Below are 26,700 nucleotides of genomic sequence, written 5' to 3'. Positions count from 1 at the left end.
ATATCTTTTTCCATCCCTTCACTTTCAGGATATGTGTGTCCTTAAAGCCGAAGTGAGTCCCTTGTAAGCAGTTTGGTTTGATATCTTTTATTCCTTCAACCTCTCTATGTAAAGTAGGTAGTCAAACCACTTCCAGGGAAAGACTGGGGGATGGCATTTTTGTCTCTTCCCTCTGTGCTGAGCTCTGGGGCAATAGCCACAGGGAGTGCTTGCAAACCCATTAAGAACTACTTTGTTTGGTATAGTCCTGTGGGACTCATGGATGCAAGTCCCATTGGCTTTGGAGCTAGGTGTTTTGTGAGGGCCTGTCTCCTATACAGGAGGCTTAAAAGTTGGTGTGCTAGATGTGAGGTCAACTTTTTCCTCCTCCAAGAGAAGCTGGAAATTGGGGTTCTCACCCAATTGAATGGCACTATGCCGGGAGTAGGGTTTATGGCAAACAGGACATAAGAGTGTGTCTCACCCTTTCCTACCCATTTTGATGTGGATATTTTGTCACTTGCCCAATAGGTAGGAGTCATTCGGATAGTTTCTGGATTTCTCTCAAAGGGTATTGCTCCATGTGTAGCTATTCATTTGGCGTGTTCCTGAAAGGAGGGAAGTTCAGGAGCCTCCTATGTCGCTGTCTTGGCCCCTCCTTTCTGATTATCATTATTTCTTTAAATAAGCTTACTGTTCTTTTCTCTTTTTTCTGCTCCTTCTGCAAATCCCATGATGCATATATTGATTGATAAAGTCCCATATATCCTGGAGGCTTTCTTCACTCTTTTTTATGCCCTTTTTCTGTTTGTTCCTCCAACTGGATAATTTCAAATGATCTGTTTTGAGTTCATTGATTCTTTCTTCTGCTTGACTGAGTCTGATGTTGTGGAGTGCTATTGAATTTTTCAGTTCCAATATTATATTCTTCAACTCTAGAATTTCTGTTCAGTTCTTTTTTTTATGATTTCCGTCTCTTCTTTGAACTTCTCATTTTATGTGTTGTTTTCCTGATTTCTTTTAGTTATTTGTATTCGTTTGTAGCTCACTGATTGTCTTTAAGGTAATTATTTTGAATTTTTTTGTCAGACAATTCATAGATTTCCATTTCTCTGGGGTCAACCACTGGAGGTTTACTTCGTTCTTTTCATAGTGTCATCCTTTCTTGATTCTTTGTGTTCATTAAAGCCTTGCATTACTGTCTTCTAATTTAAGAAGCAGTTACCTCCTCCAGTCTCTACTGACTGGCTTGGAAGAGAAAGACCTTCACCAGTCAGCCTGGTTAGATTCTCATGGTTTCTCAGAACTCTTCTATGGTTGTGCCCGCTCCACTCCTCTTGTTCTCTTCTCGGGGGAAGTCTTAGGATTGCGTGCCTTCTCTCAATCCCTCAAAACCAGATTGGGTGCTAAGAGCCTCCCATTTATTTTCCTTAAAGGCAGTGCCCCTAAATTTTTTAAGCTTGTTCTCCTTCTCTCAATCCAGCAGAGCTGAAAAAGCTGTTAGGACCTGCATCTACTACTGAGATCCATATATCTCTGCAGGAGCTTGCATGCGCCAATTTTGGTGGCACACAGGATGTTGGCCACAGGGAGCATGCATGGTGCTGGGGGCACGTGTTGGCTGATAGGGTGGGTTTGCAGTAGAGTCATCCTGTGGAGTTCATGGGTGGGCCTCTTTGTGGAGTCCATGAGCCAGTTATCAGGATCTATGGCTGGCTGTTGAGATCCACATGGCGGTTGCTGTGAGCCCTTGCCTCTTTTCCCTTCTGCTGCTAGCTGCCCCCTGACAATTCACTCCTGCTGATCCCCTCAGTATTCTGGATGTCGTGGGGTAGAAGTAGGCCTCCTGGGAAGTATCGAATAAGACTGGGGAAGCTGGATGCTCACTTTGCTCTCACTTGCCTCTTGTGGGAGAAATCACAGGCTGACGTGGCCTCTCTCAGCACCAAGTTGTGCCACCTGGGGGAGGAAGGATGCAGATAAAGTGAAACTGGCCTTCTTACCCTCTTCAATGCATTCACTCTCGGATATTTTGCTCCATCGGAGTGCTGGAACCTCTCAGCTAGATTCCAAGGCTCTCACAGAGATGTTCTCATCTGTTGATGGTTACTAAAATTGATGTTTCTGTGGAGAAATAAGGGTTAGACCTCCTATTCTGCCATCTTGCTGGCATCACTCCTTCCTCGTATTTCTAAGCCCTCCTTATCAGGCTACCACTTCCTCTGGCAATCTTTTGGGTGAAATTTGGGATCTGTGGGAACACCCATGGCAACCTATGATTTCTACTATTATAATTTTTTAATACTGTATCATGATATTTTGGTTTGCTTCCCTGCATGCTGGATGATATTTTAAACTCTTTGAAGTCAGAAATTGTGGCTTGTATATCTATGTTCTTAGCCTATATCATAATAACTGACACATAGCATTCACTATATTTATTCACGTTTGGATAAATGGATTTATTAATGTTGCAGGATGGCTGTATATAAAATTTTAAAACATGTTTCTGGACATCCTCATCCTCCCCTTTATATTTTCTCTTACTTCTCTTTTTCCAAAGTTGTAGGATCTTCATGATGTCTCTAAGGTCTTTCATAGTCAGCATCAAAGACACTATCTGTCCAGCATCCCTCTCTTCTCCTGAGAATGCTTCTCACTCTGCTTCTCTTCAGCATCTTGTGTGGTTCATGTTGGAACTATCATGTCTTCATACAATGTTGATTACTGGAAATAGTTGATTGAGTCTAGAGCAATCGAAGACCTATATGATTCAATCAGGATTCTTTACTGGGACTATTTGAACCAAAACTGAGGAGCTGAAGGAAATAATTTTTCATTGGTGGTGTTTTCAGGAAAGGTGAAACTCCACGTTTTATAGGAGAATTTGGTATACAGTCAGAGACTGCACACACAGACTCACACAAAGAAAGAGAGGGAGAAAAAGGGAGAGAAGCTGGCATAAACAGAAAGATAGAGACAAGATTTTGAGAACAATTTCATGTGGTTTTGAAGGCCTTGGTATTATTGTTTGTAACACCCAGCTTTACCGTATGTCTATTCTTAGTGCAGGCATGCCCCTCTCTTACTAAAATATTTTAGGTGGTTTTCTGTCACTTGCAACTGAAGGATTTTTGAATAACAATATCCATTGAGAGCTCTTAGTTAAGGAATATGAAACAGTAAACCTTTTGTATCCTTCAGACTTTGTGGGATTATTTTGAGGTAACAAATAAACCTAAGTTTCACCGGCTTATAACAACAAAGGTTTATTTCTCTCTCCTGTTATATATGAGTTGAGCATCACTGTGGGTCTTATTCATTATGTGATCCAGACCAAAGAAATAATCCTTGTTTGGGATATGTCATTCTCATGGCAGAAGGAAGGAACACTTGCAGAACTATGACTCTAAGCCTTCTGCTGCACATGGCACGCAATACTTCCTCCCTTATTCTATTGGTTAAACCAAGTCACAAGGGCCAAATCTTTGCCAACATGATACACAGCATCTTCCTCCCACAAGGCAGTCCTGGATATCATATAGCAATGGACATGATGGATGACTCTTATAAGAAGGATGACGACTAATTGATAACAAGAATGCAGTCTACCAAGCCTAGTTTTTTCCCCTAAGGGATTCCATGGTCGAAAGTTACGTTTTTCCCTCATCAAGCCAATTTATCCCATTAAAATTTCACTCCTTCTCTTACCTGCTCTCACATACATATTAGGAAAAAAAGAATGGACTTACTAAAGGCTTCCCAGAATGACTTCCTTGTTAAAATAGGGGTTGATTAAAAAAAAAAAAGAATTTGGAATTGTTCAAATAATAGGAGGAAAATAAGTGAAGTATCTCAGGCAGTGTGAGAAAGACATTTTGAGTTATATCTGCTGATTTTATCCCCCTTCTAAGTAGTCAGTATCTTCCCTACTTTATCTTAAGCTCCATGAGAGAAGATACAAGAGCAGGGAAGCACGGGATGGTGGTTGCACATCCCTTACTTTGGAGCTAGACTGCCTGGGTTGAAATCCTGGCTCTACTATTTCCTGGCTATGTAACATTGGATAAGATTCTTCTTCTCTGTATCTGAATTTCAGCCAAATAATACCTTTTTTATAGGGTTACAATGATTAAGCAAGTCTAGAAAAGGCAAAGAATTTAAAATAGTATCAAACATGGATATAAATCTTTGTTATTATTATACAAATATAGACTCTTAGCATAATTCTTATATATATATAGCAGGCACTGAAAATATTTATGTTTTGAATGGAAGAAAGACTATATGAATGAATGAATGGTTATATCTTTGTATATATTTTTATGCATGTGAATATGCATCAACATTGTATGTATATGTATGTTTATACATATATACAAGTAATTGTTTTATCTTTATATGGTAACACATTAAGGCAAATATGTTTAAAATAGAGAGGTAGTGAAAGTCTTACATTTTTAAAGCTACACAATCATTAATTTTGCAAGATGTCAGAATTTGAAAGGAAATTATCAGTGAAAAGCCATGGAGATGTTTCTATGTAATGGGAGGACATAAGGAAAGGGGGATGGCATTTATTCTTCTGCCCTGTCACTTTGACTTTGTGTCAGCTCCTTAAAAGGTGGCACTGTAGTATGTGATTGGTTTCATAAGAGCCTTAAAAATGAAAGAAAAGTGATTCTTGCATATTAAAACAAAGGTACAGCAGATTCAACAGACTGAAAGAGAATGAGGAACATGAACCGTCACGTTTTGTTGTGGATACCAGTGTCTCTCTGCGCTCCTGAAACTGACAACCGAGATGAGCAATGGGCATTAGACCATTCCTTTGTGTACTAATGGTTCTCTGTATTCACTACATTTCTAGGGTTAGGGAACGTCAGCAATGATAGCCAACTAGAAACTTCTGACAAATAGAGTCACAAAATGCTGAAGCTAGGAGGAAACTCAGCTCCTCTGACTCCAGGTCCAGTGTCCTTTCCCTGTTCTATGATTGCTCAGTCTGTTAGGCAAAGGAAAGAAAACATTTACAAAATGTGCCAAATTACATTCAATCATTTCAATATATATAAATTATTCATTCAAATGCAGAGAATTTTTCTTTTTTATTTAAAACAGGGTAGTTGCAAATCTGAAGTTGAAATTGCAAAACTGTCTTCCTAAACCAACAGTACTAATCGTGATAGTGATTGGAGTTTTATTTAATAGACATTCATAAACAGTTTATGATTCATGGCTACCTGAAAAATTATTTAAAATTATTTTAGTCTCATTTACACACGATAAAATGTCTCTATTTAAAGTATGCAGTTCGGTGAATTGAGGCAAACAGATGCAGCCGTGTAACCATCATCAACAAGACAGAATATTTCTTTTACCCTAGAAAGTTTCCCCATGGCCCTTTTCCCCACCCTAGAGTCAACCACAATACTCACATGTTATTTTTGCTTGTTCTTGAACTTCATGGAATTTCAATCATGCAGTATAAATTCTTTCATTCTTGGATTTTTTCATTTAGCATAAGGTTTATGAGATTTTTTCCAAGTCATTGCATCATCAGTGGTTCATTCTTTTAACTGCTAAGTGGGATTCTATTGTGTGTATTACAGTTCATTTCTTCATTTTCTCACTGGTGGTCATTTGATTTTTTTTACATTTATTAGTTATTATGAATAAAGTTTCTGTGAATGTTCTACTATTAGGATTTTTATGAGTGTATGTTTTCCATTTCTCTCAGGAGTGGAATTGATAGGTCAAAGGGTAGGTATCTTTTAATCTTTATAATACGTTGCCAATTTTTTTTCAAAGTACTGATACCATTTTACATTCACAGAAACACTGCGTGCAAATTCTGGTGGCTTCATATTCTCTCTATATCAGTATAGCCAATCTTTTAAATTTTAACCATTATAATGAGTGTGAAATAGTATCTCATTATGCTTTTAATTAGCATTTTTCTGGTTACTGATGATCTTGAGTGTCTTTACAAATGCTGACATTGTTTTCACTTTTATATGTAGGTCTATAATCCATCTAAAATTAACTTTTATGTAAGATGTGAGATAGAGGTCAATGTTTTTTGTTTGCGTGGTTGGTTGGTTTTGTTATTAAATGTGTGGATATCCGGTTGTTGCCGCACGGTTGTTTGTTGACAAGTCTATCCTTTCTTCATTCAAGTATGCTGTTATATAGGTCAGAAAATGCAGTTGTCATGCATGTGTGGTCTGAAAACACTCTTCTGTTCCATTGATCTATCTGTCTATTTGTATACAAATCCTACATTATCTTGATTACTGTGGCTTTATAGTGAGTTTTAAAATCAAGTAATATAGTTCTCTAAATTTTTAAACTCTTTCAAGATTGTTTTGACTGTTTTAGGTCCTTTTCCCCCCATAATTTTAAGAATCACCTTGTCAGTTTCTACAAAAACGATCCTACTGAGATTTTTGAATGAGATGACATTGAATCTATGGATAAATTTGTATTGAATTAACATCTTAATTATGATTCTTCTAATCGCGAACGTGGTGCATGTCTCCATTCATTTAGGTCTTCTTTGACGTCTCTCTATAATGTTGGAGATGTTTAGTGTAGAAGTCTTGGACCTTGTTGCTAAATGTATTGCTGAATATATTATCTTTTCTAATGTGACTGTAAATGGCAATGTTTCTTACTTTCATCCTCAGCTGTTTGTTGCTGGTATGTAGAAATTAAATTGGTTTTGTATATTGACTTTCTATTCTTAGATCCAGCTGAAATAACTTTTGGTTTCCAGTAGGTTCTGTATGACTTTGTCACATGTAAATAGCAGTGTGGCCACCACTGCAGTCAAGTAGGTCATTAACCATGTGTGCAGCTGACTACGCCATCACCACAAATATCTACCTCGTGCACCTCCTTTTTTTTCATAGTTATCTCCTGTCTCCCAGACAGTCCTAATCCTTGGTACCACTAATCTGTTCTCTCTGTCTATAGTCTTCTAATCTGGGAAATATTATATAAGTGACATCATATAATATGTAACTTTGAGATTTTTTTTTTGACTCAGCATAGTGCCTTTAAGATCTATCCAAGTTGTTGTATATAGAAATAGTTCCTTACATTTCATTGTTGAGTATTATTCCATGGCATAGACATGACATCTTGTTTAACCATTTACCTATTGAGTGACATTTTGATTGTTTCCAGTGTTTTCTGTTGCAAATAAAGCTGCTGTGAACATTCATGTACAGGTTTTTGTTTGAATAGAAATTTTCATCCTTCTGGGAAAAATGCCCTGCCGTGTGATGATTCCTGAGTCATATGATAAGTGTATGTTTAGTTTTTGTAAGAAACTGCCAAACTATTTTTCAGAGTGGCTTACTCATCTTACATTCCCATCAGGAATGTATGAGAAATCCAGTTTTATTTTGTCTTTGCCAGCATTTTGTATAGTCACTATTTTGCTATTTTAGTTGTCTCATAGATGTTTTGTGATATCTCATCATGGTCTTAATTTGCATTTTCCTAGCAGCTAGTGCTGTTTAAGATCATTTCATGTTGTTTTTCTTTCCATCCATGTATCCTCTTTGGTGAAACGTCTCTTCATGTACTTTGCCTATTTTCCAGTTAGATTGTTTGCTTTTTACAGTTGAATTTTGAGAGTCCTCTATAAATTCTAGATGCAAATCTTTTGTCATATATGTCATTTGCAAATATTTTTTCCTAGTCTTTTTAGCTTCTTAACAGTCTTTCGGGGTATGAAAGTTTTTAATGTTAATGAAGTCCAATTTATCAGGTTGTTTTTCTTTTATGGATCTTGCTTTTGGTCACGTGTAAAAACTCTTCACCAAGCTGTAGTTCTTAAAGTTTTTCTCTTTTGTTTTAAAGTTTTACAGTTTTACACTTGTATATGATCCATTTCAAGTTAAGCTTATAGAAAATGTGAGGTTTAGATGGAGAGTCGTTTGGGAGGGGGCTTATCGTACATGATGCAAAGACTATTCTTCCTTCATTGAATTGCTTTTGTACTTTACTCAAAAATCTATTGCTTGTACTTGTGTATTTTTATTTCTGTATTCTCTATTCTGTTCCATTGATGTATATGTTTATCCCTCTGCCCACACCACAGTTTTGGTTGGTATAGTTATATAAAAAGTCTTAAAATTAGGTAGAGAGATTCCTTCCACTTCATTATTCTTTTCCTTAGAAACAACTTTATTCTGGTTCCTTTACCTTTCTGTAAAATTTTGGAATAGTCTTGTCTATATCTATAAAATACCTTGCTGGAATTTTGACAGGAATTGCCTTGAATGTACATCAATTTAAAGAGATTTGACATTTTTATAATGTTGAGTGTTACAATCCATGACCATGATATGTAGTTCCATACCACTTAGATCTTTGATTTTTTAAATCAACATTTTATAGTTTTCAGCTCTCAAGTCCTATACATGTTTTGTTGATTTATACCTAAGTGTTTATTATTTATTTAGTTTGCTTAGTATTTTTTATTTAGAAATACTTAAGTATTTCATTTTTTGAATGATTGCAAATGGTATTATATTTTAAATTTCGGTTTCCATTTGTTCACTGATCATTTATAAAAATAAAATTGATTTTCTTTATATTGATCTTATATCCTCTGACCTTGATGAAATCAGGTATCAGTTCTAGTAGTGTTTTTGTAGAGCCCTTGGGGTTTTCTATATAGAAAATCATGTCATCTGCAAACAGGGACAGTTAATTTCTCCTTTTATTATATTTGTGCTTTTTATTTCCTTTTATTTTTGCCTTCTTGCCTGGGTGGGAATTTCTAGTGCTATGTTGAATAAGAGTAGACATCCTTGCCTTGTTCCGGATCTTAAGAGAAAAACATTCAGTTTTTCGCTACTACTGCATATGAAGTTAGACGTAGGTTTTTGTAGCTGAGGAAGTTTCCCTATAATTTCTAATTTTCTGAGAGTTTCTATCATGAATAGGTGTTGAATTTTATCAAATGCTCTTTTGCATCGGTTGATATAATCATGTTTTTTTTTTCTTTAGCCTGTTAATAATAAAGTAGATTACATTGATTCATTTTTCAAATATTGAACCATCTCTGCATGCCTGGAATAAACACCACTCGACCATGATGTAGAATTCTTTTTATATACTGCTCGATTTTATTTGCTATTATTTGGTTAAGGATTTTTCTGTCTCAACTTATAGGGATATTGATTTGTAGTGTTCTTCTTTATTTGGTACTGACTTTGTTTCTTTTTGGTATTAGGGTAACACTAGCTTCATAAAATGAATTGAGAAGTGTCCCTTTCCCCATTTTTTGCAAAAGATTGTGTAGATGGGTGTTAATTCTTCTTTAAACATTTGATAGAATTCTCCAGTGAAATCATTACAGGCCTTGAGATTACTGTTGGAGAGTTTAAAAATTCTGACTTGTATTTCCCTCATATCTTGGGAGCGAATCATACTGGGACTACCAGACACCATGTGGTTTTTAAAGAGCTTCATAATTCTGGGAGCTATACTTTTCTTCCAGAAAGGGCATGATAATGAAAAAAGAACCTTGACTCTAGTATCACTTTCCTTTTTCTACTTCATATGTATCATTTTGTTGTTCTTCTATAGCAATAGTTCCTAAACCTTTTTTTCGTAAGGTGGAAATTTGGAAGCCCAATGTAGAAATCAGATAAAAAACAGTGGTCAGGGTTGAAGGCTCTTCTTGTGTTTGTTCTTGAAGTGTCTCTTTCTAATGAACTGAACAGGACTCTCTGGGACACGCTTATCAGTAACCCTGGTCTAGGGTCATATGGTACCGGAGGGAGTCAGCAGGCATGCACTCTGGAATCATCTCTGCCACAAAATTTTTGTGTGACCTCAGTTAAGTCTCTTCACTTCTCTAGGTTTCATTATCCACTCTCTAGAATAAAGCACTACATTGATCAGATATTCATGTCTAGGATACGTGAAACACATGAAATTATATTCAATATTTTGCTTACCTATGAATATGTGTATTTTTTTTTGGTAAAATATCCAACATTTTTATCAAATTCCCAATAAGTTCTGTGACCTAAAAGCGTTCAGGAAACGTGGAACTAGAAAATGCTCTCTGTTCCCTTCTAGTTCTAAAGATCTGTGATTCTGAGTCATTGCATTATAAATATGATACAGCCACGGAATGTAATGGTTTGCATTTTCTAAAATTTTATAATTTTTTTATTCATATTCTTGTTTGATTCTGTTAACAGTCTGATAACTATTAGGGCAATTATTTTTCATATCTATTCTATAGGAAAGAAAGAGTATAAATGACTTGTCCAAGGCAGAGAAACATCTATAAAGAAGCTGACAAATGAACAGATCTTCTGGCTTCAGATCCAGAGGTCTTTGTTCCTAGCTCATGCTGCTGCCCCCATATACTCTGTATAAGAAAAATTTAGAGTAATTCTGTGGGTAACTTTATACTAAAGCAATCTATGGTAGTTCAATTTATTTAGTGTCATATAAGGTCAACTTAAATTCTAGGCTATTATTCCACCTAAGAAGGTAGAAGATATTCCATTAAATTTGCCTCCAAGTTAAAGTTGAAACCACTCTACTGTCTAGAGTGTGGGTAAAATCAGATGGAAGGAGAAAAATCTAAAAGCTGGATTGAAAACTTTTGGATTATTATACAGAATATGACTTCCTAAAAGTTGACTTAGTATTTGCTTTTATTTTTTCATTTCACACTCAGGAAATAATGTTGTTTTATTAAAATCACTTTTATGCTACAAACACAAATCTTACACTTCCTAAATTTCTCGCTATTTGGCTCCTAAAACCTCAGAGAACATTACCTCTTAGAATAATGACAGAGGCTTATTGTAAAGCTTAATATTAATAGCAATCTTGAAAGTAAACTGAAGGTCCAAGGCAGGTGGTGGGGAAACTATTTCACTGCTTTGATCTCAGTGTTCCTGAAAAGAGTTAAATTTACTGTTTAAGGTTCTCGAGAAGAAAAGCTACATAGTCTGAAACTCTAACAGCCTGCACCAGAGTCCTGAAAGTTGTTTATGGAAAGGATTTTGCTGACAAGAATATTTTTTCTCTCTCCTTAAAATTTTAACTGAGAACTCCATCCCGCTGAGTGGACTTCAATGAGAACTCAAAAATACGAATTCAAGTTTATAAAAGAAACTATTCAGAAGAAGTGCTCTGTGAAGTGATTGTGTCAAAGGAGGAAAGTTACCGAAAATACTGAAAGGTTTTTAATGGGTTCTTCTCCTTCTTCTTCAGAAAACGTCCACAGTTCCTAATTAAAAGTTAACAGAGAGCATGAAATAACTGCCTTCACAATGACAGCCTGGAAAAATCAATTGCATATTCAGGACCACCTATCTCGGTATTGCACATAAAATTTCTGAAATAAAATACACCTTTTAATATTCAGTACATATTCCTGATAAAGCTCTTTGTATTACTCCTGCTTTAAAATAAATAATTAAAGCAGAGTCTGCCTTGGTTTGGTTTCAGATTTTTCGAGAGGATTGTGAGCTAAGGTAACTACCTTTTAAAGATAAGTTTCAAAGTAATCAAATTTGAATATACACATTTGTCCTGTAAAAGGAACGGTCATCGTTCACAGAGAGTCATTTCCTTTGAGCTTAATTGCTGAAAAATAAAATGTTGAGGGAGTTGCTTTTAAGCTAAAAAAAAAAAAAAAAAAAAACCCAGAAAACCCCATGCGTCAGTTGACATCTGATAAGTAAGAAACTTGTCTGCCCTTTGAGCATTGGAATCTGAACTTCAGTGAGCAGAGGTTACAGGGAGTCCAGATCTTTTAAAATTCTCCCGGCCTCATTCAGTATTCAGAAATCTGTCACAGTGGAACTATTGTTGTTGGTATTGCTCAAAACCTTCCCTAAATGTGCTTGCCAATATTTGTGGGAAAAGTTAGTAATCATCCTATTTCAGAAGAGACAGGAAGACAGTTCCTTCCAACTGATAGAAAGGAAAACTACCCAAAGCTTTGATTTATTTTTGTTGTGGTAGAAACACATAACGTAAAATCTACAGTCTTAACCAGCTTTAAGTGCACAGTCGGTACTGCTGAGTGTGATTCCCATTGTTGCAAAACAGAGCTCTAGAGCTTTTTCATCTTGCAAATTTGAAACGGTATACCAATTAAACCACACCTCCCTTCTTCCTCTTCCCACAACACCTGGTAACCTCCATTCTACTTTCTCTTTTTATGAATTTGATTACTTTAGATACCTCATGTAAGTGGAAGCATACAGTATTTATCTTTTGGTGACTGGCTTATTTCATTAGCATATGTCTTTAAGGTTCATCCATACTGTAGCATGTGACAGGATTTCCTTCCTTTTCAAGGCTGAATAATATTCCATTTCATGTATATATCAAATTCCACTTGTTCATTCATCCGTCAATGGGCAACTTCCACCTCTTTACTGTTGTGAGTAGTGGTTCTCCAAAGATTTCATCTTATTTTACTTTTCTAATTTAATCTAATTTTTAGGCTTATGTCAAAACAAATATGGGAGAGCATATTTAGTTAATTGGCTAGGAGTTTTTGTTTTGCTGTAGAACTAACCAAAATACTAAATACAAATAAATGAATTTTAGATTTAGTGGCCCAAATAGATGAATCAGATTCAGGTTCTCCCAGAGCAGAATCAAAGAGAGAAATCTACTCTAGGAGAGATTGTGGGAATTGGGAGTGGGGAGGAAATTGGGATCAGTTGAGATGGGAGGTGAGAAGCAGGGTTGATTTGCAGGCCTCAATAATCTAGTAACCCAGGCAGGCACAGGAGACAAGTCCTTTGGTGCAGGAAAGTTAGGGATTTAGAAAATGGGCCTTCACTGGAAGTGGAGGCCTTTGAAAGCTACACCATCAATGAAAGGGTAGACAAAAAGAAGCTCACATAGCTGTTTAAGATGATAATAAGGAAGGCCTTTGCTCTAGTTAGACAAGGAAGTGTCCTCTGGGAATTACTAACTTTTTACTACTTCTTACATGACTTTGGTATTTGAATTAATACAACTACACTTAGAAAATAACAGTCTCGGCCACAGCAAGTACCCGCCAAGATCCAGAGGAACGGGAATTCTCATATACTGCTAGTGAGAATGTAAAACAGTACAATTGCTGTGGAAAATTGTTTGGCAGTTCCGTAAAAAGGTAAACAAACGCCTACCATATGACCCAGGCATTGCACTCCTAGCTATTGTATTTGTGATAGCCCCAACTGGAAACAATCCAAATAACCACCACCAAGTGAATGTATAAACAAACTGTGGTACATCCATACAATGGAATACTACTCAGAAATAAAAAGAAAGAAACTATTGACACACACAATAACCCGGATGAATATCAAATTTTGAAATCAAAATATTAAAATTATTATGTTGAATGAAAGAAGCTATGCAAAAAATTGTACACACTACAGGATTCCATTTATTTACAATTCTGGAAAATGCAAACTAATACTTAGTGATAGGAAGTAGATCAGGGATTGCCTGGGACAGGGCTAGAAGGAGGGATGGGATACAAAGTGGCACAATGAAACTTTGAGTTGGTGAAAATGTTTATCTTGATTGTGGAAAAGTCTTCACAGATTTATATATATATTAAACTAGATAAAATTTTGTACTGTAGCTTTGGGCATTTGAAATAGGTTACATTCATTAAAAAACCATTGCTAATGCAAGAATTGCTACAAAATCTACTAAATACTTGTTGCATAAAACTTGAAAAGGTTATTTTAAACTTCATGGGGAAGAGCAAATATCAAGAATAGACAAGTTGCTTTGAAAAAAGAGAATAAAGTATGCATTGAGAGGTATTACTCCTACAAAATATCAACATTTATTGTTAACTTCTCCTAATTAAGACACGTATTATAAAAATATTACAGAGCACAACAAACAAAGCAGTGTAGCAGAGTCCTGAGACAGACCCGTACAAATATGGAAAAGCTGCATCTCAGAGGTGGAATTACAGACTAGAGGAGGAAGATGACCTGTTTAATAAATATATACAAAAATAACTTTCAGATGGATGAGAGACCAAACCACAAATCTTGCCAGCATTTACAAACAAATATAAAGATATACAACAATGACCTCAAGGAAGGAAGATTTTCTAAAGGTGTTAAAAGCATAAGTCAGACAGCAACTAGAAGTGCATTACATTTTAAATCTTCTGTTTAACAAAGGATACTATATTATAGACATTGGGAAGAGGTATTGGGGATAAATATCTCATATATAGATGTGTATATCTCGTAAAGAATTAGGACCCATAAGAGATGAAGAACATCTACAAATGAATAAGAAAAAGACAACGAACTGAATGAAAAGCAAATAAAGGTGTGACCATTTACAAAAAAAAGAAACCTAAATGACCCGTAAACATGCAAAAAGTTTAATTTTATTGGCAATCATAGAAAGCAAATTAAAACAAAAATTATATATATTAGACTGACCGAAGTTTTAAAAAATATGGCAAAACTGAATGTCAGCAAAGAATTCCCATCTATCATGGTGAGGGTATAAATTGGTATAATCACTTTGGAGAGCAATTTGACAATTTCCAGTAACTTTTAAGACTTGTATACCTTAAAACCCAGAAATTCCATTTCTTGACTTATCCACTATAACAACTTACAAACATATGCCTAATAAAACATATACATATTTTCCTTTCAGCAATATTTGTAATAGCAAAACCAGAAAAATCCTAAATACCTACCTACAGAATAAATAAATTAGAGCATTTTCATTGTGATTGAAAAAAGTGAACTAGAAAATTTATCAACAAGCATAAAACTAAAAAAATAGGCCCATTAAAGACGGCAATTCAAGATATCATATAAACGTTATGACACCAACGCTGCACTTTCAGGTTTAATAGATTTGCGGTAAAAATACAAGATAAACATGTTCGTGGAAACGATAAATACAAAATTCTCTATGATGGTTACATCTAGAGAAGGGAGACTGGGAAATTTCTTTGAAGAGGGATATATAGAGGCTGTCAACTGTATCCACATTGTTTGACTTCTTAAGACTAAATTTAAAATATTTCGGTCCAGCACAACATTTTATTTTGATCAGAGTTGTGTACAAACTCTTGAAATTATTCATAAGCCAACAGCAATGAGGGAATGGGTTAGAAGGTATCTAACTGTGTGACAATGTTATTTTAAAATATTCAGTTTTGGCATCACCTGCTCCTGTATCCGTGTGGCTTGTTGCTTGGCGTTGTAAAAAGAAAAATCAGCAGTTCAGGAAGCTTGGGTAGTTCTGGTTCAAGGATATCCAGACACGCTCAGCCTTTTTCCTACACTGGCTTTCTTTTGTACATGCTGATCAATTACTGCAAGCATTCATGTATTCCTGGGTTACTCTGGGCAATGAATTTTACAGGTTAAAGACCCCATGGGAAGTTTCTGACAAGTTTTAAGACTTCCTTGTTTTTCTAATCCATTGTCCAATCATTTGGGTGGTAAAGTTACAGAGCATTTAACCAGGACTCAGAAAACTATCTTTAGCTAATTTTTTGACCTTGTGAAAATTTCATAAGCTCTCTGTACTTACCATTTTTTTTTGTAAAATACACTTTGAACTAGCTCGCTAATAACCATCTTTCCAGTTCTAAAGATTTCAAATTTCCTTTCTAAAATTAATTTACATTGTTAGCCTAAAGGAAATCATTATAATTTTATCTACTACGTTGACACAGTCTCATTGTGACAAAACTTTAGGATGTCTAGCTTGAGGTCTCAGATATTATTTGCTGACATTAATTCTCTGAAGACATAATTATAATTGGTTTATCAGCTAAAAGCATGATCAGAGGACTTTTATCAGAGTACAATGAAAATGTACACATATATTCTTTCAAGCTAAAGATTCATGTACCAAAGATTTAAGCGTGAACCAATTGATTTGCAAACTGTTCAGGGAACTTAGATCCTTCTAGGATATGAATTAAGCTTTGGTCACAGCAGTGTCTTCCTTCTCCAAACTGTGTTTCATTGACACTCCATAATTAATTGGATTTTAAATAAATGTTCTCTTTGTATTTCCCTACCTGGCAAGAAATTAAGCAAAATTTTCACTTGAAATAAGATTTAGAAAAATTTTAAAATGTCTCTGTCATTTGAGTTATTGTTTCCTCAAAAATATAAATAGTTCAAGAACATTTTGGGTACTAAGAGTTGATTGTTCTTTAGCTTGGTATAAATAGGAAAGCTCACTTATGATATTTCTTTAATGAGGTATGTATGACATTAACTTGTAATGAGATGCTTTCAAAGATAGAGCTACAAATACCCTAACAGTCTGCTACAGATTAAAGCTAATACTTTCCCAATGGTTGGAAACTCTGTTAAACGCTCCAATTGTCATCACCACCACCCCACAAAAGTAATTCTGGGATATACGTAAAAATATAAGTTTTTTAAACTTAAAAATGGTATTGCATGTTTAAACCTCATCAACTGTGTAATTAACTGTATAAAAATGTATCTACATGAACCCTTCCCACAATTTCCGTAAAGTTTAGTCTTTTTCTTACCAGTGTGGTAAAATAAATTCTAGGGAAAATCTATTCCTAAATAACTCTTTCTGGCTACTAATTAGGATTTTAAATGAAATAATTCATAATATATGAATCAAAAAGAACTATGTATTGAGTTTTAAACAGTGTATACAATGATGCTCTTGTATGATCTCTTATCCAATACTTAAGCAGGGAAATTAGTCTGCTGTGTTACTCTAGGCAATTTGGCAGAATTTCTATATATGGTGCAAATGGACAATATTTTAATTTTCATTGATTTGTAAGAAAATTAGTAACATCATAAGATTAAATTATGTATAAACAGTAATTTGTTGAAAAATAATTATTTCAAATGTTTAGTGGCATCAATATTTCACCATATACTATAAAATATGCAGGTTGTAGAAGACAACTATGTAGGTCTTTCAAAAAAGTCTGATTCTCCCAGGTGTATTTGTTAATATTTTACCTGTCAGTCTTGACTTTCCAACTGGTTTGAAAGCTTCATATATCTTCTGAGGTTCTGAGAAAATAGAAGAAACTAATTAAATATATGATGTTTGTTGTAGTTTCAAAATACTCAGATCTATTATTTTGGAAAAACTTATTTTTCACAGTTAGTATAAACAAGCCTAAGGGTCTTTTGATGATGGCCAAATATAGATCTTTACTGTTTAGCTTGTGACTGGAATGTGAACCTTAATTCCAAAAATTATAAATTTAATAAGATTTTTATTAATTGAGTTCATCGACAAAAGAAGCTGTGGACTATTCTCAGGTTATTTAACTATGGATTAAAGGCTCAGGAGACCTGGGAAATGACGTATTAGTGTAACCTTCTCTTTGCTATTTCCCCAGTGAGTAACCAAGTAGTCCTTGAGTTGTCCCAAATCTGTTTATGGCAACTATACTTATTATTGTAATTATATAATTTAGTTAATGTCACAACAAACCAATTAATATCACATAAAACCGATAAGAAATGAATGACAACTGAACAAAGTTATAATTTCTATGGAAACTTAGTTGAAAGCTTTGAAAATATTGATAATAATAAGGTGAGTTCTAAAGAAATATATGTTAAATTAGCTTTGATGAGATAATTGTAAAATATAGAAGAAAATATCATAAAAATCTTAAACAAATCTACATCCAGGGAGATTCACAAGTGTCTTATTTGCTTGCTCATCCTTCACAGTCTGGGAGTCACAGACGGTGCTTTATGGGTGTGGTTTACACACAAAGATTATAGGAAGTCCAGTCATTGGATCCACACCCAAAGATTTGCCCATGCATTAAAAGAACATGAATGAGTGCACATTTTTTACATGTTATGGTATGTATATATCATTTGTATTTTTCTCATCTTAATAGACTTTAAAAACATTAATCTACTACCAACTGCTCCTAATCATTTGAGAATAGAGGGCATCTATTTTAAATGCCAGGCAAATTATGGATATTGGGAATGGAGTGGTGAATGAAGTCCTTGCAACTTTGAAAATCACTTTGTGTAGGAGAGAGGGTGAGACAGGCATGGGAAGACAGACAATAAATATAAAAGCTAATAATCAAATGATAATTACAAGTTAACCTAAGGTCCTAAGTGCTATGAAGAGACTATAAACATACAGACTAGTAGAGAGTGATAGACAATTACTTTGATTATGGCGGTCAGGGAAAGCATCTTTGAAGAGCAGAAATTTGAACAGAAACTTGAAAATAGTCATGAAAATCCCTGGGGCAAAAGAACACCAGACAGAAAAAGGTTAGACAGGTTTAAGGAACATCTAGAAGACCACTGTGGCTGGACAGTTGTGAATAATGGGGAAAGTGGAGAAGTTAAATTCAGGGAGATGTGTAGGAGTCAGTTCACATAAGGCTTTTTAGATAATGACAAGTCTCTTGATAAGGGTTTTGACTTTAGTATAAACGCAATGGGAAGCCACTGGAGAGTTTTAAGCCAGTATATAATATAATCAGATTTATACTCTCATTTCTACTTTAAAGTGATCACTCTGGCTGCTTCATGGAGAGGCAAGGCTAAAAGCCAATATAGAAGTACTGCTGAATCTCAAGGATTAGCTTGGTAGCAATGGAGATGGCAATCTGTGATTTGATTTAGTATTTTTTCTAGAAAGCGGCCAACAGATTTTGCTGATGATATAAGTGAAGTGGAAGAGAGAGGAATCAAAAATAACTTGTGAATTTTGGGCTTAGCATCATTAGCAGAGATTAGGATGACGAGGGGAGGGATAGATTTGATCTCTGGGGCAAGTGGTAATCAAGTGATCAGTTCTGAACAATAATTTCAAGGTTAAGTTGCCAATTTGATATTTAGGTAGAGACGTCAAGTAGGCAGTTGGACATACAACTCAAGATCTCAGTAGAGGGGCTATAGCTGGAGAAATAAATTTAAAAATAATCAGGATATATGTATATTTGAAAGCATAGGTCTGGATGAGCCCATCTAAGGGACGGTCAAGTCCAGAAAAGAGAAGAAAAAAGAACTGAGACACAAGGCAAACTTTCCTTAAGAGTTTGGACCAGGGAGAAGGAGCCAAAAAGCAGCAGACAAGGAGGTATAGAAAATTAGATAACTTTGTTGTAAAAGAAAGTTTAAAAAAATGCTGTTTTGAGAAAGAGAATGGACTCAATATTATACATGGTTGGGAAAGATAAAGACTGTTGTGACTCTGATAACATGTTTAGAGCCCTTCTCAGAGCTCTTCTTTTGAGTAATTAGAAAACGCCTAGGGTGTCTTAAAAGTAGACAGGAAGACGTGGACCCCACAAGTGTAAATGACTTGTTTAAGGAATTTTGCTATGAATAGAAGAGAGAAATGGGTGGGAGCTCTAGAGGGATATTAGGTCACCAGAAGAGTAGAAGAGAGCTAATACTAGCTGAGGCATGTTGCTATGCCAGAGAGGGTAAGGCAGGTGTGAGGGAGGAACTGAGGATACAGAAGAGACGTAGAACACCACAGAAGTAAAATCCTTGGACACGCAACAGACATTGGGTCCACGCGTAACTGTAGAGATTGACCTAAGACAAACGCGAGGCGCTTATTTTATTGTGAAGGAAGGAAATGCAGAGTAAATGAGTGCAGATGCAGAGGGAGATTTGTGTTGGTAACTTGAGTCCACTCCCGTTTGATTACTTTGTGGTTAAGAGCATCGCTCTGGGGCTGACAGCCAAGGTTCAGCTCTTAGCCTGGCCTCTGACCACTTGCTAATCTTGGACAAGTTCCTATGTGGCTTCATTTCTTCATCTGTAAAGTGTAGAACTACCTTATAAGGTTGTTGTGAGGATGTAATGATTCATTAAATTAGTTAATATATCTGCTATACTTAGAGTTGTGTCATAATTCTTTGTTCGAGCTGAGCTAGCTGCTAAGAATGAGGAGACAAATAAAAAGGGATTTTGGAAAGTTTTGTTTTTGTTAACGTGTTGTTTGTCCTCACAACCTACTAGGTATTATTTTAAATGCTTTAAATGTATGAATATATTAAATACCCACAACATCTCTATTAGACATATAGATAAGAAATTTGCCCAAGCTCACACAGCTGGTAGTGCCAGAGCTAGTATTCATGCTAAGGCAGTCTACCTTCAGAGCCCGAAATCTTTGCCTTTTTTAAGGAGGATTTTTTTTCCCTTACATTTGTGTTGAGGTACAAAATATATAAAGTATCAACAAAGAAGATATACAAATAAACACATGAAAATATGTTCAGCATCATTATTCATCAGGGAAATGCACATTAATAGTATAATGTCACAACTATCGGAATGAAAAACAGTGATAACATCAAACGCTGGTGAGGATGTAGAGAAGCTAGATCACTCATGTATTGCTCTTGGGAATTTAAAATGGTACAGATACTCTGGGAAATAGTCTGGCAGTTCCTTTCAAAACTATAAATGGACTTATCTTAAACCTCAGAAATTGCACTCTTGGGCATTTAGCCCAGAGAAGTGAAGACTTATTTTCATGCAGAAACCTGCTCATGAGTGTTTGTAGCAGCTTTATTCATAATAGCCCCAAACTGGAAACAGCTCAAATGGCTTTCAGCAGGTGAATGGTTAAACGAACTGTGGTATAGCCACACCATGGATTCAGCACTGAGCAATAAAAAGGAACAAACTGTTGGGATACACAGCAACTTGGGTGAACCTCAAGGAATTATGCTGAGTAAGAAAGCCAATCTCAAAAGATATATACTCCATGATTCCATCATGTTACATTCGTGAAATATCATCATTAGAGGAATGAGAACAGATTAGTAGCTGCCAGGGATTAGGGACAAGAGAGAAGATTGAGAGGTCTGTGCTATCGATGGCTAGCACAAGGTAATCTTGTGTTGATAGAATAGTTGACTATCTCGATTATGATGGTAGTTATACAAGGCTACACATTAATAAAATTGCATTAAGCTATGTACATAAAAGAGTACATGATAACCTTTGACATCTGAACAAGCTCTAGCAATTCTACTAATCTCAATGTCTTGGTTTTGATATTCTATTATAGTTGTGTGAGATGTGAACTTTGAGGGACGCTGGGGAAAGGATGGACATGATTCGCCTCTACATTTTTTTACAACCTCCTGTGAATCTATACCTGTTTCAAAATAAAATGTTTTTAAAAAAATACGTAAAGTGAAATACAAAAACATGTCATTCCCAAGCGCACAGCTCAATGAATTTTCCCACATGCACACGTCCATGTAACCACCATCCAGAAAAAGAAATAGAACCATTCCACCTTCTGCGAGGTTTCCATGTGTCTTTCCGAGTTACTACCCACTTACTCAGACTTCTCTCACCACTCTGACTTCTATTACCATCGATAAGTTTTTGCTGATTTGGAGCTTTGTGCAAATGGAATGAATCCAATGGCAAATAGTCTCATGCCTCTGGCTCCCATCTGTGTTGGTACATGCATCAGCCATTGCTCTTTTCCATTGCTGTGTGTAAATACACCACATATTTTTTTTGCTTTGCTGTTGATGGCTATTTGGGTTGCTTTCTAGTCTCTGGCCATCTTGAATTAAACTGCTATGATTGTTCTTGCACGTGTATTTTGGTATATACATTTTTTTTCTTGGGAATGTGCCTGGAAGTAGAATTGCTTTAGTGGATAGAGCCAAACAATTTTGAATCAACTACACTTCCACGTGCTAAGAGTGAGAGATCCAATTGTTGTACCTCTTTGCTAGCCCATGGAACCTGCGATCCTAACCTCCAGGCTATATATAGGAGTGAGGAAAAGACGTGAAATAAATAATAAATACAGCAGAGAGTAGCAAAAGGACTCTACCTGGAAAGTATGGTAGGATTACTGAGATGAGTAAATACCCATTTGAAATTTCATGATCCTAACTTTCAAGGAAAAGGAGTGGTCTTCACTGTGTGGTTTTCTCCATCAGAATTCATCTGCTTGGGTGCTGATATAGGTTGTTGGATTTAATTGTGGTATTTGGGGAAAAATAAGTAGAGCAGACTGGAGTCCTTTGAAGCACTTAACACCTTGTAGCTGGGAAGTTTGTAGATGGTGGCAACAAGGAGAGACGATGCATGCTTCTAAAAGTGGTGATGGCCATATTTTGAGGTACTATATGTTTCTTGGGTGTTTTTTTAATCAACAGGGTGTTTTGTTTTGTTTGCAGAGGAAGATTTGCCCTAAGCTAATATCTGTTGCCAATCTTCCTCCTTCTTTCTTCTTTTTTGCCCCCCAAAATCCCTTAGTTGTGTATAGTTGTAAGTTCTTCTGGTTCTGTGTGAGCTGCTGCCACAACATGGCTCCTGACAGACCAGTGGTGGGGTTCCATGCTGGGAACCAAACCTGGGCTGCTGAAGCAGTGTGCCCAAATTTTAACCACTTGGCCATTAGGGCTGGCTTTCTTGTTTTTTTTTTAAGAACCTCAATTTATCCTTTGCATCTTTTTTTTCTTTTTGTGAGGAAGATTGGCCCTGAACTAACATCTGTTGACAACCTTCCTCTTTTTGCTTGAGGAAGATTGTCCTTGAGCTAACATCCATGCCAATCTTCCTCTATTTTGTGTGTGGGTTGCTGCCATAGCATGACTTGATGAGCGGTGTGTTGGTCTGTGCCCAGGATCTGAACTCGTGAACCCAGGGCTGCCAAAGCAGAGCTCATGAACTTAACCACTACACCACCGGGCCAGCCCCCTCCTTTGCATCTTTTAAACCTTTTTATATACACCTTTTAGAGAGTGTGCAAATTCTTAGTATCTATAAGAAACTACTTTTGACAATCATGGCAAACAAAATTGCAGCAATGTGTTGTTGTTTACACATCAGTATCTCCCATTTTGCTTTTATGTTGCTTGCGCTTTTTACCAGCAAAGCCCATTGTTTGATATTCTCTATAGAACTTCATGCACTTTAAAGTTTACACATTCTATAGTCCATCCATTATCTTCTCTTTCAAAGCTTTTAGAAACATAAAAGGAGACAATGTTATTATCACAAATTTCTGATTCCAGTTCCCCATATATTTGTTAAATCTGTTCTACAATCCTGCCATTTAGAAGGTTTCATTGAGACTTCCCTTCAGAGATGCCACTGCCTTTTCATATCCTACCTACTAACAAGGCTTAGCTGAGGAATGTGCAGGAAAACAAGATAGTATTAATTACTTTTAATATAATGATTATTGATAAAGTTTTCTCAAAGTAGTTCTGGGTTTTACAGAAAATCAGTTAACTTTTTATTATCTTTTTGCAAATAATTCTGTTAAGAAGTTATCAGTGCATGCAGGTGTATGTTTATAACTGTGCACTGTAAAAGGTTTTATGATCCTGTGGACTAGGCCCTCTCTTTTAATAAAATCATTTTCACTTCATTATGTAAAATTCTTGACCAAGCACTTTGGCTAGAGTGACTTGAACTTATATATTATGCTCCTCCTCAGTTACAGCCATAACAGCAATTTTAAAATTCCTACTACACAGTTGAATTTTTCCAAAAATATTTTTGAAATAAAAATGCTATTTTAAAAAATTCTAGAAAATACTCTTTTGTATTTCATGACAACTTAAAACATAGAATGATTCCTAATGCTAGATCTATCCACAGTATTGGGAGGTATTATGATTTTTAGTGGTTTTGGTGACTATTTCTGATAGAACACCCTATGTTTCTTCAGTTCATGACGTATGATGTTAAAGGTAGTTGGAATGACCTTGCAGATGAAAAATACCAGCTCAACAGTAAATTAGCTTCTCTTTACATAATTTATAAAAACATGTTCATGTTACTACAATATCATTTAACATTTTTATTGAGTTATTCTTATAAAGGAAAAATATAGTAGGTTTCAAGTTTCCAGATATAGGGAGAACCACGTTTCAACTTCCTCCTAATTTCAAACCCCAGATTTTCTTATTTTGTTGGGAGAACTTTTCTAAGGGTACAGAAATTATTGTTATCTAATGCCTTTATATAAATATACCAATTTGATAGTTTTACGAATTTATTTTGAGGAGAGAAGATCTTTGAAGGCAAGATTAAGACTGAATCTATTCTCAGCATTTCCAAGGTCTACAATGCAATTGGTTGTAAAAAGTGGAAACCAATTCTGATTTGCATAAGCCAAAGGTAAGAATTACTAAAAGGGTATGTAGGGCCACAGAATGAATGGGAGGCTGGGAAGTAGGCTTGTCCCCAGCAGAGCTGCTTAGAGCCGGAAAGCCAGAAGCCAGTGGCTATCTTTTAGCAGAAACAGTAAGGCTAGGTCTTGTGAGGCTCTAAGGACATCGTCTCTACCGCAGCGTTGAAAGTATTCTTCTTGTTCTTCATTGTCTGAGACATTCACACAGGAGACAGACCTGGTTGGGGGCATCTGATTAGCTGTTGCAAGGAAATATGCGTATATTGCCCTTCTGGTGTTTGTTGTGGGAGGCAGACCATTGCCTTTCAACAAAATGGCGCACAGTAGGGAACTCCTGCCAAATAGGAAGGAAGGATGGAAGCCCATCAACTAAAGGAAAATACCAAATTCACAAATGACCTTTTCTTAAAAGGTTATTAAAAAATTAAATATATACATACATATATACACACACATTTATGTGTGTGTATAAATAATATATATTTGTCTCTATATAAATTAAGTATATACACACACATGCATTTCATGTAAAAATACATGTACAGTTTACACGTACATTTCAGAAGAAATAAAAGTCTTCGGAAGAAAGAGGTTCTAAAGTTCTTTTTTCTACGATTTTTTTCGCTCCTTTTCCCCTTCCTGAGCCATAATATTTTAATCCAGAGAGAAAGTATTGTGACTGCTGGTTTCCTTGACCTCTGTGCAATGAATCAGTGTGTAAACTATGTGAATAAAACACATATAGCATTTTTCAATGATATCATCATCTCATAGAAAACAATGTACAATTGTCCCATTATTTCTCTTCTCAACAGAAAGAGGAGAAATTGGAGTTGCTTATTTTCATATGGACTGGACAAGCAATGCTGTCACAGGTGCTGCATGATGGGTGCCACATATGTGACCCTGCTGCCCCGAGCAAGCTCCATGGCATGCTTCCCTCAACCCTCTCTTCACCAGGGGTCTGTGCCTCTGAGGAGGCTGTGGCTGGGCTAACCTTTCCCAGCTGCGCCCTGAGCTCTCGCTCTCCTCTCAGCACCTTGCCAGGAAGAGACTGAGGGCTTCCGGCAGCTCCGGCCACGGGGGTCCTGGCTAATTAGATTTCTACTCTCGATGGACTTTCAAATGATGTAGTTTAAAGTTCCAATAATAAGTGGCAGTTTCTCATGCGAATGCTGCATCTCAGAAGGGGAACCAGGATCCTTAGTCTAAAAGTTTTAAAATGTGACTTTGTGATCAGAGATGAGGCAACGTAGAAAACTACATAATTTTGGATAGTAACTAGGAGATAGTTAAAAACATAGATAAATAAGTAATCACAAAGTTTGATCACAAAGTTTGAAGATAATCTCGCTCCAGACTCGTAAAGTCTTTGAAGAAAACTAATGCTTCCATTTTCTTTTCCTTATATTTAATTAAAATATATAGAGAACAATAGATAGCTCTGTTTACAATTTAGGATTATATCTAAAGCTCTATTATTTACAAAGTAAAGAGTAATCTAAATGGATTGTATTTGATGACAATATTAAACAGTTAAGAAAATTATTCTCCATTAAGTTTGTCTCTGTATACAAAAGTAGGGCCACTCTTAAATGCAATCTCTCCATGACACTGACCCAGTTTTTAATGATAAAAACCTAAGTAACCTATGGAATTTTAGTTATTTTCCTTTTGGACTTTCTTGATATTTATGTTTTCTATTAAAATATAAGAGGATAGATTTCAGCTCACTTTTCATGGAGAAAGGGTTACCCTTCTAAAAATTTTTTGGCATATTTAAGTTGCAATACTCAAGTTGCAAAGTTTTCTGGTGTTTAGAGATGGTGCACCAAAGAAAGCTTATTTGGGAAGCAAAGTTGGCTGAAATCCTTTACAGATGCAGTCAGGGCAACTGGAAAACAAAAGTAGAAAATGCATACATCCAATGTCATCTAGGTAATCTTAGTTGTGATCGAAGCCTGTCTTTCTTTCCTTTTAGAAACACTGAGTCTTTGCAGAAGTGGGTTAAGAGAGGGGACACCTGCTTTTCATTTGAGAGTTGACAGGCCATCAAACATTACTGAATCTTGCTTAATTCTTAGCATTCTTTTCCCTGTTCCGATTTTATTTTCATTCTATGCTCTTCACTGTAAATTAATTTTTCAGCCCAAACGTCCAAACTAGTTTTTACTTTAAAAGCCAGCTTGTCTCTTACCTTCCCGCCTTCATCTTTTCTTCTGTTAAGTTATTCTATTGTCATTTCTTTATTCCTGGGCTTCAGTGAGTCACTCACTGTCCCCACAACCCTGCTGAGCCACCTCCCCAAGCATGAAGTTACTTTATAGCAGCTGCTCTTAACCACCAAGAAGAAAAATAAAATTGAAAACAAACCTCGTTATTTGTAAGTGGAAGTGTGAGAAGAAAAGTACTCCTTTGTTTGCATAGTCACAGGTTATCTTGGCTTTTTTTCCAGTTTAGAGGTAGAAGGTGAGTGCATCCAACACAGGAGCATATTTTATATCCCTTAAACTGGGGGAGAAT

At 35.8% G+C, this 26,700-nt stretch overlaps 1 long non-coding RNA gene across 1 annotated transcript; it reads right to left on the bottom strand.

Annotated features, from left to right (window-relative positions):
* Window positions 1–459: 459 nt before the first annotated feature.
* On the bottom strand, window positions 460–26,700 carry LOC139041845 (uncharacterized). The gene is made up of 3 exons (XR_011497853.1): window positions 26,551–26,700; window positions 17,007–17,060; window positions 460–1,938 (listed from the first exon to the last, which is right to left on the bottom strand). It is a non-coding gene; the product is annotated as an uncharacterized lncRNA (long non-coding RNA).

This window comes from Equus asinus, chromosome 24, assembly GCF_041296235.1.
Source record: "Equus asinus isolate D_3611 breed Donkey chromosome 24, EquAss-T2T_v2, whole genome shotgun sequence".
Classification (NCBI taxonomy): Eukaryota; Metazoa; Chordata; class Mammalia; order Perissodactyla; family Equidae; genus Equus; species Equus asinus.
The sequence above is the reverse complement of the archived record's forward strand: the minus strand, read 5'-3'. Positions and strand labels throughout refer to the sequence as shown.